General features: G+C 41.3%; 1 non-coding gene across 1 annotated transcript; it reads right to left on the bottom strand.

Moving 5' to 3' along the window:
* Positions 1 to 4,895: 4,895 nt before the first annotated feature.
* LOC124516710 (U6 spliceosomal RNA) lies at positions 4,896 to 5,002 on the bottom strand. Its single transcript, XR_006963119.1, has one exon. It is a non-coding gene; the product is annotated as a U6 spliceosomal RNA (small nuclear RNA).
* Between the last annotated feature and the right edge of the window lie 1,856 nt (positions 5,003 to 6,858).

Raw genomic sequence — 6,858 nt, 5'->3', positions numbered from 1 at the left:
GGCAAGGAAGGGCTGGTCTTCTCATTCCCACGTCCTCAGCCGGGTCTCACCAGCCTGAGAAATCACCCACTCGCCTCTGTGCGGAATTGGAGCGAGGCCATGGGTGTTAAGCACGTGGAGCTACCTTCAGTGGAGAGAAAAGCTAAGAAGGTGAGAAACAACTTGGTCCTTCTAATGGCCCCCGCCAGAGTTTCCCAACCTCAGCCCTATTGGCAATTTGGACCAGACACGTTTTTGCTGTGGCCCTGTCCTGCACATTGTGGGATATTAGTGGCATCCTCGGGCCCCTCTCACTGGACACTAATAGCCCATAACCTCCTTGCTCTGAGTTGCAACAACTAAAAAATATCTCCAGGCCTCGTCAAATTGGCCTTGGTTGAGAACCACCGGCCGAGACTCTGGTTCTATTTGTTAGAAATCGGTTCATTCTGAACTCTTCTGTTGAGTACTCACTATATCCCAGGCTGGGGGGAAAGGAAAAATCTGGTTCTGGCCTTAGATAGCTGTGTCTCGTTGACACACAGAAATGTGTCTAAGAAGAAAGTTGGTGGTACACATGAACGTCTAACTGTTCCCCGGACAGATTGGCCTCGAATCAGTAAAGCCCAGTTTGACCATGTGGAGGTCGATCTGTCATGCTTTCTGTGATGAACTGCCTCTTAGGGAAGCCATTTCTCTGCAGGTCCTTCATTTCTGTTTTGAGAATGACTACTGTATCTGGCTTGACATGCAGAATGTATGCCTACAGCCCATGAAATTTGTTTTCTTCCTGAGTAATGGGGCTCTTCCACCCTCTGTCTCCATGGCATCTGCGAGATCAAAGCCATTTATTTCACAACAAATATTAAGGCCTGGGCAACTTAATCTTGACAGAAGGCAGAATCTCTGGGGAAAATGCAGAGAGTTTAAACAAAAATAACTCACTAATGCCTTCATTCCAGTGCTTCTGACTTTTATATACCAAATATATTGAAGTGATAGGATTGTTATACTTAGGATATCCCTTCAAGCAGTCATTTTTATGGATTTTTGATCGCACATGGTATTGGCACCCCTAAACCCTCGTGTTGTTCGGAGTCAACAGTAAATTCGTGTTATGCTATCAAGACCTACAAACAAGATTCGCTCTCTGAGTTTTTTTACTTAAAAATAAAGGCTCTGGGCGGGATAAACCCTAAGCCCTCTTGAATTTCTGAAATTCTATGACTCTAAGAAAATAACATTTAAAAATATCACCAATATTGAATAATTGCATCCATTCAGTGGCATTTATTGACCGTCTGCTCTGCACTTTGCTTAATTTCAGGACTGGAGCCACAGCTAAAGGGGATTGCTTATTTAGGCGTGAAAATACATATAGATACTTTCTCATGACACATATCAATGTTTCACAAGACTCTTTGAAGAACCTCATAATGGGGTCTGCCTTATTTTTTTAATCATCTCCATATTTAAAGGAAAGTTTAGGAACTTACCCAGAACCCTGAGGTATCTTGACATATGGAAATAGGTCTCTTCCCCACCCTTTCTAGCCGAGCTACTAGAATGGGATAGAATAAACCCTGGAAGGCAAAGGGACGGAGAAGTGTAGGGCCAAGCCTATACCAGTCTGGGATGCCTTAGGACTCACTGCTCCATTCCACCTTCATCCTCCCAACACTCACTCTGTGTATTTGTCTAGGGAATACCGAAACCCTCCCCTCTAACAGACGAAATGAACAGACTTTTTCCAAAGAAGACAGAGATGGCCGATAGACACGTGAAAAGATGCTCAGTATCACTCATCGTCAGGGAAATGCAAATCAAAACCACAATAAGGTATCCCTTCACACCTGTCAGAGTGGCTAAAGTCAAAAACACGAGAAGCAACAGGTGTTGGCGAGGATGTGGTGAAAGAGGAACCCTCCTGCACGGTTGATGGGAATGCAAACTGGTGCAGCCACGGTGGAAAATGGTATGGAGTTTCCTCAAAAAGTTAAAAACAGACCCACCCTACAATCCAGCAATTGCACTACTAGACCTTTCCCCAAAGAATAAAAAATCAGTAACTTAAAGGGAAATATGCATCTCGATGTTTATAGCAACATTATTTACAATAGCCAAATCATGGAAACAGACCAAGTGTCCGTTGATTGGTGAATGGATAAAGAAGATGTGGTGTATGTATGTATGTATGTATGCATACACACACACACACACACACACACACACACACACACAATGGGATATTATTCAGCCCTAAAAAATAAAATCCTTCCATTTGCAAAGACATGGATGGAGATAGTATTCTGCTAAGATAGAGAGTATTCTGCTTAGGTCAGTCAGAGAAAGACAAATACCATATGATGTCACTCATATGTGGAATTTAAGAAACAAAACAAAGGAGCAAAGAGGAAAAAGAAGAGAGAGAGTGGAAAGCCAAGAAACAGACTCTTAACTTTGGAGAGCAGACTGCTGGTTACCAGAGGGGAGGTGGGGGGATAGCTTTCATTCAGGAAATCTGAATTCTACCAAGAGGGAGAAAGATGGAGGAGAGGAGTAAAATGGACCAGACATGGGAAGTGAGAATATAATTGGGATCACCTCCATCCTGTGCCTAGGTGATCCCAAGTGCAGTTTCAGAATCCTTCACAACTCAGGCAGCCAAAACCACTCAACGATCGTGAGCACTAGAGATGAAACACATTTCTCTGGTTTTTTGGTTTTTTTGTTTTTGGATAGGATTTATGGGACAAAAGATGAGAAATCATGGACAACTGAATCAAATAGATTTCTGAATACTCACTAAGCAGGTGGCCTAGCAGGCCTGATTTGAAAAATGCCTTAGACATAAATTTTACAAATGAGGAAGCTAGGTTTCAGGAGGCTGTTCCTTGACGAACACCAACATAATTGATGACAACCATAAATAGCATGTTTCAATGGCCTCACCATGTACACCATCCCACCCATCAATCAGAAGCAAGCATCTGCATTTTAAAATATGCTTATAATTGCTTATTATTCAAGTTGACTGTTGGAAAAGCACTCATAGTCCCATATACTGTGAGTAATTGAGTCTCAACTATATATTGTTAAGTGATTTGCATGATCTGGACCCTGAGGTCCTAGCCTGACATTTCCCTCTTTTCTCATTACTGGCTATTCACAGCATCCAAAGACATGACAGAGGCCCCAACTGTGATGCCCTGATCGCTGCCAGGCCCCAGGCATTGAAGCCACGCTTGCTGCCATTCTCTTTGGCTAAGTTAGACACATGCTAAAATGGATACAAGGATCCCAAAGCAATTGCCTTGGAGGACACTTAAACGAAGGCAAGTGAGCACAAGGTGGACAAGGGAAAGCTTTCAAGAACCTTGAAATTGAATTTGGAGTCACTAATACAGCTGGGAAATGATAGCGCCGAATGTCTCAAGGTCACTTGCTACAGAGAAGGGGCCTTTATTTCAAAGAAATTGCCTTGTCTGCCAAGATAAAAAGGAGACATATACACAGCAAAGAAAAGGAACAGATGCTGCAGGGCGCTACCAGGGGAGAGGCTGCAAAACAAATCATCGGCGAGAAAGGGAGTGAGGAACGCCACACGTTTCTTCCATCATTGGGCAAGAGGAGCTCTTCCCTCTCACTCACAGGACAAAAAGTAGGCTGGCTCCATCCAAATGGCTGTTTAGGCCCAGTAGGGCCATTTGCACAAATGGGAAAAGCTAGAGAATATATGATGTTCTCCACTGTGCCAAATCAATGGCTATATTACACCTGCCGCAGCTGGGTTATAAAAGCTGAAGCACTCTGGAACTATTTTAGACCACAGGGTTCCCACAGTCACAAGGTCCCCCCAGAAACACCATTTCCTTCTACCTGTGGATCCGACATCCAGCAAATTTCAGGAGACGATACAAATAGACTAAAATCTCCCTCATTTCTGGAGGGGACATAAAGACACCGCAGAACCAAGATTTTTCTCCTTTGCTTCCTTCTAGAACTTTTACAGTTTTAGATTTCACATGGAGTCTATGATCTGTTTTGAGTAAATTTTTTTAATATGAAATGTATTGTCAAATTGGTTTCCATACAACACCCAGGGCTCATCCCAACAGGTGTCCTCCTCAATGCCCGTCACCCACTTTCCCCTCTCCCCCACCCCTCATCAACCCTCAGTTTATTTCTCAGTTTTTAAGAGTCTCTTATGGTTTGCCTCCTTCCCTCTCTGTAACTTTTTTTCCCCCTTCCCCTCCCCCATGGGTTCCTGTTAAGTTTCTCAGGATCCACATAAGAGTGAAAACATATGGTATCTGTCTTTCTCTGTATGACTTATTTCACTTAGCATAACACTCTCCAGTCCCATCCACGTTGCTTCAAAAGGCCATATTTCATTCTTTCTCATTGCCAAGTAGTATTCCTTTGTGTGTATAAACCACAATTTCTTTATCCATTCATCAGGTTGATGGACATTTAAGCTCTTTCCATAATTTGGCTATTGTTGAAAGTGCTGCTATGAACATTGGGGTACAAGTGCCCCTACGCATCAGCACTCCTGTATCCCTTGGGTCAATTCCTAGCAGTGCTATTGCTGGGTCATAGGATAGATCTATTTTTAATTTTTTGAGGAACCTCCGCACTGTTTTCCAGAGCAGCTGCACCAGTTTGCTTTCCCACCAACAGCGCAAGGGGGTTCCCGTTTCTCCACATCCTCGCCAGCATCTATAGTCTCCTGATTTGTTCATTTTAGCCACTCTGACCGGCGTGAGGTGATATCTGAGTGTGGTTTTGACTTGTATTTCCCCGATGAAGAGCGATGTTGAGCATCTTCTCATGTGCCTGTTGGCCATCTGGATGTCTTCTTTGGAGAAGTGTCTATTCATGTCTTCTGCCCATTTCTTCGCTGGATTATTTGTAAAAAATATGGAAGCTTCACAAATCTGCATGTCATCCTTGCACAGGGGCCATGCTAATCTTCTCTGTATCGTTCCAATTTTGGTGTATGTGCTGCCCAAGTGACCATGAGTAAATTTTTTATATATGGAGTAAGATACGGATCACGGTTCGTATTTGTACATGGCTATCCAATTGTTCTGACCGCGTCTGCTGAAAAAAACTATCCTTTCTGCACTGAATTACCTTTTCAACTTTGAAAAGGATCAATTAATCCATATATATGTGTGCCTATTTCTGGATTCTATTCCACTCCTCTGATATAACACCTTTCTCCTTTTGCTATTACTGCACTGGCTTGATTACTATAGCTCAGAGTAAGTCTTGAAATCAAGTAATGTAAGTTGTCCAACTTTACTCTTTTTCAAAACTGTTCTATTTTCGTTCCTTTGTATTACCATATGCATTTGAAAATTAGCTTATCAATTTCCTCAAAAAAAAATTGTGCTGGGATTTTGGATTGGAATTCTATTGAATTCAATTCCAGTTCAAATGGAAAACTACAGAGATTTTTCACTTAACCTCTTCATATATGTTTTTCTTCTTCCACACCAAACGACCTGTTTCCCTTGGACACTGAAGGTTATAGAAAGAGAACATTCCGTAATTATTCATTACCTTTATTCCACGTCACATACATGGTCTCTAAGTAGTAATGTTCATACTATCACCACCAATATAATTATTGTTAACAATTAAAAGCTTTGCTTCTCTCTGTTCTCCTCCCATTTTTATAATGTACTATATCTACATTTTCTCAATATATACATAGTCATCCCGTAATAAATGCTTTCCCTTAATTGATATTTTTCTTCTCCTTGAAAGCACGCTTTCAATCCATTTATTCAATTTAGTTATACTTCTATTCCTCTGAAAGTGATTTTAAGCTGCTTGAAATAAAGAAAAAGACAGGAGTGCCTGGGTAGCACCGATGGTTAAGCATCGGAGTTCTTGATTTCGGCTAAAGTCATGATCTCGTGATTTGTGAGATTGAGCCCCGAGTAGAGTCGGGGTTCTGTATGCTGACAGCAGGGAGCCTGCTTGGAATTCTCTTTCTCCCCCCCTCTCTCTGCCCTCCCACACTCATGCTGTGTGCGTGCACGTGCTCTCTCTCTCAAAATAAACAAATAAATAAAAAAAGAGGAAAACACAGTTGTGAAAAAGAGGACACACATATGCTAACCACAGTGTAAATGTGTGTTGTAATTAATCACAATATTTGGGTCTATGCATCCTAACAGCCAAGTTGAAGATGGAGACGTGACAGGTTACATAAATTGGCGGTTGTCTTTAGAAAATTTTTATTTTAGAGGCGCCTGGGTGGCTCAGCCAGTTGAGCATCCAACTTCAGCTCAGGTCATGAGCTCACAGCTTGTGAGCTCGAGCCCCACGTCGGGCTCTGTGCTGACAGCTCAGAGCCCGGAGCCTGCTTCAGATTCTGTGTCTCCCTCTGTCTCTACCCCTCCCCCCGCCGAAAAAATAAATAAACATTAAAAATTAAAAAAAAAAAGAAAATTTGTATTTTATTTTGTTTTTATTCCCAAGACTCCATGCCAAAAATATTTTTCATATTGTATTAGTAGGAGACACATTTGAGGTGTATAATAACATTTCCAATGAGGGCTTCACAGAAATACAAACATGAAATTTATATGGAAAAAAGTTCAAAACATAATACTGAAGTGCAAGTCAGTAAGACTGAGTGATCTTTTAGGGAAAGATCTTTTTTATACTCTGTTTTTTAATACCTTCCTAGGTACCTAATGTAGCTCTCTCTATCTCTCCCTTTTCCCTTCTCTGTATCCCACTCTAACTTTATTATATGTATACATTATAATTATACAGAGAAGTATATATATATTTTTGTTTCATATTTATTTTTATTTTTATATTTATACAAATACATACATATAGTAACATATACAT

The sequence above is a fragment of the Lynx rufus genome, unplaced genomic scaffold, assembly GCF_022079265.1.
Source record: "Lynx rufus isolate CCGP_SWC_20201006 ecotype Redwood Valley unplaced genomic scaffold, mLynRuf1.p SCAF_2, whole genome shotgun sequence".
In the NCBI taxonomy this organism is placed as follows: domain Eukaryota; kingdom Metazoa; phylum Chordata; class Mammalia; order Carnivora; family Felidae; genus Lynx; species Lynx rufus.
The sequence above is the reverse complement of the archived record's forward strand: the minus strand, read 5'-3'. Positions and strand labels throughout refer to the sequence as shown.